The 14,080-nt window shown below is 42.2% G+C and overlaps 1 protein-coding gene across 4 annotated transcripts in view; it reads right to left on the bottom strand.

Moving 5' to 3' along the window:
- Ppp2r5e (protein phosphatase 2 regulatory subunit B'epsilon) overlaps positions 1-14,080 on the bottom strand; it is a 148,190-nt gene that overhangs the window by 55,561 nt on the left and 78,549 nt on the right. The gene's annotated exons all lie outside the window — the stretch shown is intronic.

Here is a 14,080-nt window from a genome sequence, read left to right as displayed (position 1 = left end):
GAGTACATCATACTGAGCAAAACAAGCTTCAAAAACAAAATAACAAAACATCTAATTAATGAATCTAACTGGGGGGGAGGATTAGGTGGGGGAGCGGAGGGGGGAAGGATAGGAAGGGATGGGAAGGGGGAAACAAAGGAGGAGGCTACAATGCTTGATAAGAAATGTACTCATTATCTTGCCCATGTAATTGTAACCCCTCTGTACAGTATTTTCACAATAAAAAATAATAATAATAAAAATGAATCTAACTAAGGGACTACTACTTAGGAGGGAACAGGGAAGGGGAGGGAAAATAATAAAGAGTGAGCCTGGCGCTGTTAGCTCACACCAATAATGGTAGCTGCTGAGGAAGCTGAGGTCTGAGGATCACAATTTAGAGCCAGCCCAGGCAGAAAAGTCCATGAAACTGGTTTAAAAAGGGAGGGAGGGAGGGAGGGAGGGAGGGAGGGAGGGAGGGAGGGAGGGAGGAAGGAAGGAAGGAAGGAAGGAAGGAAGGAAGGAAGGAAGGAAGGAAGGAAGGAAGGAAGGAAGGAAGGAAGAGAAGGAAGGAGGAGAATTTTGAATACACTTTAAAGAAGGATGAATGTTGTCAAAAAAGAACGAAGAAACCTGTTGACACTGTTCGGAGAAAGGGGAGGGGAGACTGATTAGAACATACTACAAATTTGTAGGGCTGGGAAGGTGGCTCAGTGGTAGAGTGCTTGCCTTGCATGCATGAAGACCTGGGTTTGATTCCTCAGCACCACATAAACAGAAAAAGCCGGAAGTGGGGATGTGGCTCAAGTGGTAGAGCACTACCCTTGAGCTGAAGAGCTCAGGGACAGCACCCAGGTGTACACTCTCCTTGAGCCAAAGAGCTGAGGGACAGTGCCTAGGCCCAGAGTTCAGGTGCACAACCAGCCAAAAAAAAAAAAAAAGAACATACTGCAAATTTGTGTGAAAATTTCATTGTTATGAAATCTCCCTCTGTAAAACTAATGTAACCAATTAAAGAAAAGAGAAAGAGGATCATTTATATCTCACCTCCTGTTAAAAAATTCCACCCTCTTCCTGCTCACTGTCTACGAGATTAAGTGTAACCTCTTCTTGGCTTGCCAAACCCCTTATGATCTAGATCGGTTCATGCCTCTCTACCTTACTACCCACTAATTCTGACCAGAAGCCCTCTGTCCCATTAGGCTTCTGTGTCAAGACTGAACTTTGCTCAAAGTTAAGAGGCACCTTTTAACCTGCTGAAATGGAGGCAGTAATGTTAAATTAATTACCGAGAGTCTGTTATTCCCACACAAAACTATCACAAGGAAATGATATTTCACAGAGACAACTACGCTGCTCCCTCTCCAAAATTGGAAACATAGCGGTGAATCCAAAAGTGAAGATTGTTGATATTAAATCTTAGAATCCAAAAATAGAGGTGTAAACACTGCAGTTGTCACAGCGCTCAGTGTGGATGAACATGGTGCAGGCGCTGGGTGGCTGCATTCACAGTCCAGCATGGCGCCCACACAGCCAAGCCACGTTAGGCCAGGCTTTGGCCGCTCTGCACCGTCCAGGTCCCAGAGTTACTAACCTTGGTGGGTAAATGATTTCTCTAAGAGCCAAAGCACAGAAGTTCATTAAACAATACCAGCACGGTTTTTTTGATAATTGCTTTAAACACTTCATGGCTCAAAATCAGCAAATGCTACAAGAAAAATTGAACCTCCTGAATTCTGTATTTTTTTAAACTCAGAACTTTTAAAATTTTCAGAATCTTTTCATTTTCTTTTATAAAGCAGACACAAAACATATGGAAGGGGGCTGGGAATGTGGCTTATCGGTAGAGCGCTTGCCTAGCATGCACAAAGCCCTGGGTTCAATTCCTCAGCACCACATAAACAGGAAAAAAGCCGAAGGTAACTCTGTGAATTCAAGTGGTAAAGTGCTAGCCTTAAGCAAAAAAGAAGCTCAAGGACAGTCCCCAGGCACCAAGTTCATGCTCCAGGACTGGGTGAGGTGTTGGGGATGGGGGCGGGGGAAGGAAGCTCTTGATGTTGTGTGTATATATGCATTCTAGCTCCTGGTGTTTTGTTATTTGAAATCACTAAAAAGCAGGAACCACTATAGAAACCTGTCGATCTCATATCCTCTGTGTGAGTGGGTGTATCTCTCTGTTTGTCACCTTTCACTAATAAAACAGAGCCCTATGCTAGCTACCTGGCAGACATCTGCCCACAGATTCTGTCCAGTCCTGGGCTAACATCCCTCTTAGAACAAAGTGACTAGGCCACACCTCTGCAAGGGCGGGTGGGACAGCTCGTGCAGGCTGGCCTCACCTTAGGGACAGGCAGGGGGTGGGGAGCAAAAGTGCTCCCGCTGTCAGCTCTGCCCTCGGTCAGCTCACACTCGACAGGTGCATTTGAACGCCACAGCTATCTTGTTGTTTTACCCCTTAAATAACGTCTCTTCTATCCTTTCCAGGAACAGATTCCTCCCTTTGTTATTTATTAAGAGCAGTACAAATACAAAACTCAATTTTCCAGCACTCTGTACTGTCTAAACTTACCAAACTGGGGGGGGAACCCAGGGGGAAGATGAGATGGGAAGGGGAAACAAAGGAGGAGGCAACAATGCTTGAATGCTTGATAAGAAATGTACTCATTATCTTGCCCATGTAATTGTAACCCCTCTGTACAGTATTTTCACAATAAAAATTTTTTTAATAAATAAATAAACTTAACAAACATTTATAACATGGCCCAAAGTGTTCTACCCTAGTCTCCTCGAAGCCCTTACATTCTGAAGGAAAGGCAGAAGCTTCCCATTAATTAGCTAGCACTACTTGCTACTAACATTTCTAAAGGGTCAGGAAACATCCATTTCCAACACCACTTTCTTATCCATTGTGTTAAAAAAAAAAAAAAAATACACTTCCCTGAACAGGTCACAGGTGGCTTCCACCTATAATCCTAGCCTCTCAGGAAACTGAGGTTTGAGGATCAAGGTTCGAAGCCAACCCAGGAAGGAAAGTCCGTGATACACTTATCTCCAATTAGCTATCAGAAAACCTAAAATAGTGCTGTGGCTCCAAGTGGTGGAGCACTTGAGCAAAAGAACTTAGGAACAGTGCCAGGCCCTGAGTTCAAGCCCTATGACCAACCCCTCTCCTTCCCCCTGCCCCCCCAAAAAAGTTGCTCACTGGCCCTAGTGGCTTACACCTGTAATCTTAACTATTCAGGAGGCTGAGATCTGATAGTTAAAGCCAGACCAAGCAGGAAAGTCCATGAGCCTCTTACCTCCTATTAGTGATCAAAAAAGCTGGTCAAGTGGCAGAATGCTAGCTTTGAGCACAAAAGCTTAGGAACCAAGGCCCACCCAGACCCTGAGTCAAACTCTAGGACCAGCACAAAAAATATATACTTGCTTTCCAACTTAGCAAATTCTGCAAAACAGTTCTCTTCTCACTCTCCTACTCCCACCAGGCCGCCAGGACCCCATTCATTTGTGCTTTCCCACCGCCTATACATAACATGGTAATTGTGTTTTCATTCCATCTCTTCTCTCCATTTGCAATGGCACTTTCCACTGATAAGTCATGAGATAGCGTATTTCTTCTTGTTTTCATTTACAGGTCAAGTTTGGCTTTAAATACTGGTCGGCAGCCAGCTACCACCTCCTGGAAATGACCTGCTCAATGACTTCTTGCCAAATTCTTGCCTCAGGCATTACTGTCTCTGAGAATTCCACACTGAGACTCTAGTTTCCTTCCTCTGCTTCTCCAGCTCATCATGCCTCACTGTGGTGTAACAGCTTTCCCTTAAGAGAATCAACTAGTAAAACAGTCTCCCCCTCATTTCTATCTCTCCATAGAGAAACAGCAAAACTGTACAAACTACACCAAGATCAAGAATTATCTAAGGCATCTTATACATACAAAAGAGGCAATACTTTGCAACCACTTTTATCACCCATTTTCTTCACAGATTTCTCTATAAAAGTGTTGCTTATGCCTCTCAGCCACAAGCTCATTCTCAATGCTAAATCAAATGGAAGGAGAAAACAGAGACTAAACCCTGAATACAGTACTATAACTTATCCTACATGGCCCACTATTTGGGGGTATATCAATGCTAAACAAATCACAGCTGTCAATGAACTACACTGAAAAAATCTGAACTCCCTTTAAAGCAGTTATGCCAGAAAGACTACTACAGCTTATAAATGAAGCAAACAGTTGATTCCTAAGTGAAAACTCTCTCTTTAATAGACTTAAAGCTAAGCATTTCAGAGAGAATTTGTGCAGACAAATGGTCAATTGCTAACATAGTAAGGACATGAATATGTAAGTGTATCAGGAAAAAAATATTTAGGTGAACTAGGGGCCATACATATACAAATGTAGATGATTACAAACACATAAGCACAAGGAGCCCTCTCTAAAATTTTGAAAGAAAATTTCCCAGAGAGGAAATTTAAAACCCAAACTGTCATGAAAAGACAAAAAATGGGGGGGCGGGGGGAAGGGGGGGCTCAAGGGGAAAAGAGTAGACAATGAAGGAGGGAAGGGGGGGGGACTGCAGCCAACAATTCTTTGTAAGGGCTGGGAATGTGGCTTAGTGGGAGAGTACTTACCTGTCTGGCAATGTGGTTTAGTGGTAGAGTGCTTACGTAGCATGCATGAAGCCATAGGTTTTTGATTCCTCAGTACCGCATAAAGAGAAAAAGCCAGCAATGGCCCTGTGGCTCAAGTGGTAGAGTGCTAGTCTTGAGCAAAAGCACCTCAGAGACAGTGCCCAGGCCCTGAGTTCAAGCCCCAGGACTGGCCAAAAAAAAAAAAAAAGAATTCTTTGTATACCCCACAAAACTAAGAAATATAAGGGAAGGTGTGGGTCAGATTGTTGAAGGGGGTGGCATTGTGTGCACTGTGTTCATATACTGCTTTTGTTAAATGGCACCTCCCTTGTACAAAACTTAAAGATAATTTTTCTTAAGATATAGAAAGTTAGCTGGGCAGGTTCATGCCTGTAATCCTAGCTACTCAGGAGGCTGTGATATGAGAACCGCAGTTCAAAGTCAGGCCCAGCAGGTAAGTCCAAGATACTCTTATCTCCAATTAACTACCAGAAAACCAGAAGGGATTGTGGCAAGTGCTAGCCTTGAGCAAAAAGAGCTCAGAGACAATGCTCAGGTCCTGAGTTAAAGCCCCATGACCAATAGAGAGAGAGAGAGAGAGAGAGAGAGAGAGAGAGAGAGAGAGAGAGAGAGAGAGAGAGAGAGAGAGAGAGAGAGAGAGAGTTATCTGAGACATCAAAAAGTTCACTGTACAGCAAGTCTTCCTTGTAACTAGAAAAACATATTCATTTAAAGAAAAGTTAGGTCAGTCCATTGGAGGTGGTACCATGAGTAACAATAACAACCACAACAGTTGCATTATATACTTAGCTAATGTGCTAAGCATTTTCGTAATTTAATTTTTACAATAACCTTAAAGTTATACTGGAATAACAAACTTAGAGGACAAAGATTTGCCCAAGATCACACAGCCAGGTAAGCAGCCAGACTGGGCCCAGGTTGGTCTACCTGTACCTCTCATCCAGGCAGAAAACAAAAAAGGAAAGCAAGGTGAACAGGGCTAGGGAAGAGCCATCACAGACATGGAGGGGAAATCAAGGAGTAGAACTCCTTGCTCCCAATCAAAGCTGACTAAGCCACTTAGGAGTTTCTTGGCTGCCTGTGGCTCAGTCATACCAGGCATCCACAGACCACAGTTGTCTGATCACCTGTACACACCTTCCGATATACTTCAAATCATCCCTAGATGCTTTACATTGTAAATGCATTACAATGAAATAGTTGTTATATTGCATTATTTGGAATCATGTAAGGAAATCATGGCAAGGAAAAAATCTGCTCATATTCAATGCAGATGCAATCTTTTAGAATATTTTCAGTCAGCAGTGGTTGAACCCATGGATGCAGAGCCTAGATATGGAGGGCCAATTCAATAGACACACAGCTAACCATTAGATAATACTTTTCTCACTCTAAATTCTGACACTGAGTGTTGGGAATGTAAACTGCTTGCCTAGCATGCATAAAGCCCTGGGTTGGATTTCCCAGCACCATATACACAGAAAAAAACCAGAAGTGGCGCTGTGGCTCAAGTGGCAGAGTGCCAGCCTTGAGCAAAAAAGCTCACGGACAGTGCCCAGGCCCTGAGTGCAAGCCCCAAGACTGGCAAAACATAAAAAATAAAAATTCTGACACTGACCTTGGAATTTCCTTAATTTCTTTGTGTCTTCTCTGAGTTCAACCAAGTTAGTCACAAACAAGGCAACCAAAGTGGCACACATCTAGCCAGAAAGAGCCTGTCATTTGGAGTGGCCAGTGGTAGGGCAGGAGAGGGAAGTGTACTGAGGGAGCCTGTGAAGTTAGGGACTACAGAATCCTTCAGGAATGCTTTTCTGAATGGAACAGCAATGGGCTTCAAACAGCCCTCTTCCTGAACTTTTATTTCTAACTTCCCAAATCACCATAGTGGGAGGAAGTCAGAGCAGGGAACAGTTGAGAGGTATTAGTAATTTAAGAACAAAACAAAGACAATGTAAAGGTATTATACAAGGTGGGGAGGTGGTGGGAGAAGAGAGGATAAAAGAAAAGTTATTTCTTAGGCAAAAGTCAACTTATTTTTAGACCTAGAGCCCACTTATTTGGTATGGCCTTGTCAGAAGCAGTGTAAGATACACGGAAGGCTAAAAATCTTGGGGGGGGGGGGGGGTACACACATGCACGCGTGCATGAGCGCAGACGTGTGTGCATGTCTTGGTCCTGGGGCTTGAACTCAGGGCCTGAGCACTGTCCCTGATCTTTTGTGCTCAAAGTTAGTGCTCTACCACTTTGAGCCACACTGCCATTTCCAGCTTTTTTTTTTTTAAGTTGTTAATTGAAGATAAAAGTCTCACCAACATTCCTGCCTGGCTGGCTTTGACCCACAATCCTTAGATCTCAGTGGCCACTTGAGTAGCTCCAGGCATGAGCCACCAACGCCTGGCTTGTTAGAAATCTTTTTCACCTATTTAGAAGAGTTCAAGGAAGAAAACACAATGTAGAGGCTAGAATACAACCATGAGGGACTTTGATCCTCTTTCTTACTGGGAAGGATGAAATCAGAGCAGTTAAATAAGTAAAGACTCTGGAACCACACTGCCTGGGATCAGTGACCTAGACACCCAGGTGTGGGGCTTTGAGTACGTTAACTTCTCTTGCATTTGCTTTACCTTATCCACAAAACTGTACCTAAAATAAATACCTATCCACAGGGCTGCCATGAAGACTGAATTAACTCATGCTACAAACAAGGGAGTCTTTGGGAAACCATGTAAAGATTGAGAACATGACTGTAGCTAGGCACCAATGGCTCATGCCTGTAATCATAGCTACTCAGGAGGCTGAGATCTGAGGATCGAGGTTCAGTCAGCCCAGACATGAAAAAGTCGGGGGGGGGGGGGGGAGGAGGAGGAGGAGGAGGAGGAGGAGGAGGAGGAGGAGGAGGAGGAGGAGGAGGAGGAGGAGGAGGAGGAGGAGGAGGAGGAGGAGGAGGAGGAGTTGTTGTTGTTCAGAATCCTGGTCCTGAGTTCAAGCTCAAAAAAAAAAAAAAAAGGGGGGCTGAAATTCTAAATTGCCTCAACTATTCTAACAACCTCTGAAAGCTAAAATAAGATCATCTGAATCCATCACCTAAAACCTTCCCGCAGGGGCTGGGATGACGTTCATGGTAGGGTGTGTGCTTGGCATGCTCCGGGCTTGGGTTCAAGCCCTAGCACAGCCAAAAACAAAAACCTTCCCACAGAGAGAACTCCAGGCCCAGATGGTTTCCTTGGTGAAGTCATGCTAATGACTTCAGCTTTCATCTTTAGCTGCTGACATCAATGGGAGGACCCTGCTCCTTTCCAGTCTTACATTACGATGCTCTCAGCTGAGCAACATCTAGCATACCTGTTTATTGCACATATAGCAAAATTCAACTTAAACTAAGTCAGATTTACCCTGAAAATTTAATCTACCATAAAAATAGAATATATAACACACTATAAATGTTTGCACTCAAAAGAGGGTTCAGTGAGCCCAGAAATTAATCTATAAGCACCCAAGTTGCTAAACATTGTTAACTGAACATTAAGTAGAGGAACAAAAAGTGAGTTTAAGATGTTATTAAAACATACCACCAGTTTCTCCATTCTCTAACAAACTGCAGCTGTTAACAATCTGCTTTTAAATTCAGATTCTTCTGTAATAAATTCAGATCTCATCCTAAAATTGTCTTTGCTAATCTTTGTTATAACTTTAAACTCTGTCCTGTATGCCTAGAAATTCTTTAATTTCTGACTCTAGTGGCGGTGTGGCTCTCACCAGTCTTGAGCAAAAGAGGTAAAGGACAGAACTCAGGCCCTGAGTTCAAGCCCCAATACTAACACATTAACTTTATTCTCTAGTCTTACCTCTTAGAGCCTTACTCAATTCTCAAGCTTTCCTAATAACTTCAGTTAAGTACCTTCCGTAAACATCTTAGTTCTCTTTCATTATTGATAGCCTTGTAAGTAGTATTACTAACCTCAACTCTTGTGCTACTAACATGCAAATTTTAACTCCTTTGGATCTACAAAACTACCTTCAAGGCAAATTCTAGCCAGGATATTCCTTATCAGATATAGCTCAATGAAAAATGGACAGTTCTTATTTGCTCAATCCCATTATAAAACAAATCATTATAAAACAACATTTCAACCAGGAGTGTATATAGTGAAATAAGCATTCCTTAAGAGTATAACAAGACAGAATGAAACATCTCATTACAAATGCATGGTTTAAAAAAAAAAAACATATAATTCTATTAAAGATGCTAACCCAAGCTGTAATTTCCAGTTAAATCTAAGAATATTCTAAAGAGACAGCACTTATAACCAACCAAGGTGACAGGATATAATTTGAGAGTGAGAAAAAGAATAAAAGTAACACTGGCCAAGAAACATTATAAAGGACTTGGAAAAGTCTCAATAGAAAAGAAGAAAAAAATAACAATGTATTTTATATTAAAGCTACTTCAGCTTTAGAAAAATCATGTTTTAGAATTTGAGTTATTCAGAAGACACCAGATTTGGAGTTAGGCACGTATCAAGGCAAAATATGAAAATATCAGCAATAACTAGTTGACAAAGTTACATACTTTTTTTTAGCGAAATGAGAGCACTTCATTCAAAGGAAGACACATATCCAAGGTGCCATTGTGCTAGGAACAATCACTGCGACTGTTTTCACTTCTGTTTCCTCCTCCATCCTTGCAACCCCTGGCTCCCTTCTACCTGCTACACTGGTTCTGCAGTTCCATCACTGGCCATTCTCTCACCTGCCCCACTCCATCTCCACATTTCCCCACCTAGGCCTTCCCCAGCAACTTCAATATGAACACATCGAACTTCAACCCCTGAGCTTCTGTCCAAAACATGCTCTCTCTATCAAGTATTAACTACCTCACTGCCACAGCTATCCTAATACTTGTCTCTCTCCCCCAAACATCACAACAATGATAAATGTGGCTTCAATTTTTCCTCCTCAGTCTGTTTCAACATTACTCTTTCCACTCCTCTCAACACCTACACTAGCTTTAAGGCCCTCCACAACTCCTCTAAGTTAAACACACCCCCTTCACTCTCAGCCCCTCCAAATTAAAATAGAACTCTACACCTATCACTGCTCTGCTTCAGCCTGCTCAATGGTTCCTCGTAGTCTATTCCTTCAGAATCTGACCCAGCTCAGCATCTGCAGCTGCTGCCACTCACTCCTCCCGCTTGAGAGCATGTGAGCGCACACACACCACCGTAACACCACAGCACTGCCAATGCTTCCCTGTATCTGTCATGTTTGGGGACTTGTATCGTGTAATTTGTACCATGTAATTTTCTTTTTCATTTCAATGTTTGTTCAGCCACATAGAATACATACATTCATCTTCTTGATAACCCTACTGAGCCTTTATTTTGGAACGCCTGTCCTATCCACCCCCAATCAATCATCACTACTCTCCACTCCTTCCTTATCCCCTATCTACTTACTGAGTCTGATACTACATTATAATTTCCACGGGAATATTCTCTAACAGACTGTGAGCTTGTCAGCAGAGAAAAACCATGACCCGGGCCCTGGCACACACCTGTATTCTCTGCACTTAGGAGGTTGAGGCAGGGGACAGAGAGTGAAACAAGCCTTGGCTACTAATGAACCCAGACTCTGTGTGCATGAGCATGTGACCCACACCTCTAATCCTAGCTGTTCAGGAAGCTGAGATCTGAGAACTAAGGTTCAATGCAACCAGGGCAGAAAAGTCCATGAAATTTAACAGCAATAAACTACCCCAAAAAAGCCAGAAGTGGAGTCATGGGGTAGAGAACCAGCTAAGAGAGAAATAGAGAGAGTGCCAGGAAAGGGAGGAGGATGAGAGAGAAGGGGAGGGAGAAAAAGGAGGGGGGGAGAAGAGAGAGAAAGTGAGGACAAGTAGAAGAGGGGAGGGGGGGAAGGAGAGGGAAGGAGAGGGGAAGATGAGAGGGAGAGAGAGGGAGGAAGGGAAGGGGGGAAGGAGAGGGAAGGAGAGGGGAAGAGGAGAGGAAGAGAGAGGGAGGAAGGGAGGGGAGGAGAAGGGAGGGGAGGGGAGAGGGGAAGTGAGAAAGGAGAGACAAAGGGAAGGTGAGAGAGGGAGACAGGGGTGAAGGGGGATATAAGAAAGCGAGAGAGTGCTCATAGACAGAGTGTCCATGTCCTGAGCTCAAGCTCAAGATCAGGATGTAGTTTCAGTGGTACAGCATTGTTTTTCTCTCAATTCTAGTAGTCTGTATATGTGTATCCAGACTTCATATTAAAAAATGCTTTCCAACTTGGAAAAAATTATATTAAGTGAAGTAAGCCAGGCCCAAAGAAACATAGGTCCCATGGTTTCCCTTATTTGCAATAACTAGAATATGTCTGAGATAAGCAGAAAAGGTCAGATAAGTTGATGTTAGGTGAAATGAACCCCAAGACAAGTATTCAAATGCTTTTTTTTCTTGCGATTGTTTCTAACATATTTATAAGATGATTTCTTTGTTGCTTTGTATGTCCCTCCCCCACGGTATAACCCTTGCTTTCACTGTATTTGATGCTGGTATAATTTGTGGAAGGGAAGGGCAAAAACAAATCGTTTAAATAGGGATACAGGTGGACCCATTGCAACAATGAGATGTACAAGTCGTTATGTCGAAAAACAAACTTTAAAACTTGGAGGAGGGGGATGGGAAGGACTGGGAAGGGAAGGGGAAACAAAGAGGAGGCAACAATGCTTGATAAGAAATGTACTCATTACCTTGCACATGTAATTGTAACCTCTCTGTACAATATTTTCACAATAAAAAAAAATGCTTTCCCAATGCAGACAACTTTCATTGGTCCCTAACAGGAACATCAGCCCTCAAATTAAGAGACTCATCTGGATAGAATGCTATCTTGAGCAAAAAAAGCTCAAGGACTATACCCCGGCCCTGCATTCAACCCTAGTACCGGCTCACACATACAGATCTTTGCACTTTGCATTTTTCTCTCAATTTTTCTACCTAAAAATCTAAAATCTTTTTTAAAATATACTTGTATTGTTATTACTAAGGTGTTGTACATAGCTGTTATTTTTTCCTAAGTCAGGAAATGAGTACATTTCTTTTTGGACAATGTCACCCATTAATTCACTTTCCCTCAGTTTCCCCCTCCCATACATGCCCTCAAATTACATAGTTCATTTTCCCCATAATGTCTACTGAGTACTATGCCTACATTTGTTCAACCTTCCTCTTTCCATCCTTCTTCCTCCAAATCTAAAAATCACTAAAAGAGAATGGACAGAGATAGAGGATTGTGTTTTGGGCCAGGCTGAGAAAAAGTTGGCAAGACACCATATCAACAAAAACATGGGGAGGGAAGAACGATGAAAGGGGTGATAAGGATAGTGATGCACTGTACTTATAAACTGACAAGTTGAAGGGTAACCCTTTTGCAGAATGACTTAAAAGATTTTATATATATGCCAAACACTGGGCCTGGTGGTACACACCTGACATCCCAGCCACACAGAGAAATGTAAATAGAATTCTGGTCCAAGCTAGCCCAGGCACAAATGCAAAATCCTAGCTGAAATACAACAAAAGCAAAGCTAGACTGGACATGTGGCTCAAGTGATAGAATATCTCTGAAACAAGCACAAAGCTCTGAGTTAAAACTCCAGTGCCACCAAAAAAGAAAAAACCAAAAATAAACATATATATAGATATTCTTCCAAGGGCAAGCTGTTACATTTACAAGGATACCCATATAATACTGATTAAATGATTTATACAATAAAACATTAGGCAGCTATTTTTAAAAAGAAGCTTTATACATACTTGTGTGTGTGTGTGTGTGCGTGTGTGTGTGTGCGTGTGTGTGTGTGTGTGTGTGTGTGTGTGTGTGTGTGTGTGTGTGAACATAAGATACAGTATGTATAGTATACCATTCTTTTTGAATTTAAAAGATACATGACCTGTAATCCCAGCAGGTAGGGAGGTAGAAAAACAAGAGGACCATGGATCTGAGCCAGCCTAGGCCAAATTAATGAGACCCTATCTCAAAAACAAATCAAAGAGACAAGCGACAAGAGATACAGCTCAAGTGGTCTAATTCTTTCCTGGCAATCATGAAGCCCTGGGTTCAGTACTGTGGGGCCCGCAGGTAAAGTTAGCATGGACCATATCAGGAAAACAAACAGCACTTGGCCCAGTAAGCTTGAGACCCTGACCATTTTGATTCTCTGTAGCTTAAGTGCACCATTCAAACTAGCCTTCTCTACCCTTCCCAACCAGCCCTTTCTAGATCCATGATCTTCTAGGATGCCAACACAATCTTCCCACGGATTCTAACAGACCACCACATTTTGGGATCGGGCTGGACTGATTTTTCTAGTGGGACTGTCCTGTGCATTATAAGGTATTTAGCAGCATCCTTAACCTACACCCACTAGATATTAAAACATCTGCCTCCTCTAACTGGTTATGACTAAAATGTGTTTCCAGAACTTAGTCAATGTCCTTGTGAGGCAAAAATCACTCCTGGTTGAGAAGCACTGTTCAATGACAGCAGTTAACCTACAAAACATCCCCGTACTACACTGCTGTAAATTAATAACTGTAATATTCATTTTTACATAGATATGAAGAATACATTTGGCACTGTTTTGAAATGACCTTCATAGGCCAATCAGTTTCTCAAGCAGAGATAATGAAAGTCCCTTTTTCAAATCTGAACTATCATTTTTAATTATATCTGCTCCATCACAAATGGCTCCTTTCTGAATTCCTTAAATAAAAATACAAGTTAACCAGACAAAGCCAGTGACATTCTGCAGTACATGAACTGTGCCAGTGGACTTGCCAATGACACCCTGACCCTTCTGGGCCTCTGTAGCTTATTTAACTGCACATTTCAAGAGACCAGCCTCCACCCCCACCCACATCCAGCCCTCAAAATCATGTGCCCTCTAGATCCATGATCTAGTACACCAAGGGAAACAACCCACCCTCAGAAATCTAACAGACAATCACATTTTGGCTTAATTTTTGAAAAATAACTGCTGACACATTAAAAACATAACTACTTAACTCATGCTAATAATATTTCATCCTATAATTCTTAATGGCCACAGACTGTCAGACACCGTTCTAAAATCATGAAAGGCAACACCCTTGACTTCAAAGAAAATGTAAAGAACAGGGTTAGTTATAAAGCCAAGAGAGGCCTCAACTAGATTCTACAAATCACAATTTTATTAAGTCTAAAGCCACTGCTAACAGAACACAATGAATAAGAAAAAAAGAAATCAAGACATCCAACAGGCTTGAATATTTTTCAAACAGAGATCTAAAAACTTTCTGTGAATTCTCCTGTGTCATTTCTTTTGTCAAAGTGAGAAATCCAGTAAGACCCTGGCCTTCTTGGCTTCATAGTTTGAAGTTACTGATTCCTTCAATGCTGTTGTAGTTGAAACGTTCTG

This window comes from Dipodomys merriami, unplaced genomic scaffold, assembly GCF_024711535.1.
Source record: "Dipodomys merriami isolate MVZ:Mamm:240054 unplaced genomic scaffold, mDipMer1.0.p SCAF_1, whole genome shotgun sequence".
NCBI lineage: Eukaryota > Metazoa > Chordata > Mammalia > Rodentia > Heteromyidae > Dipodomys > Dipodomys merriami.
Note: the sequence above shows the minus strand (reverse complement) of the source record. Positions and strands in the feature narration are given on the sequence as shown.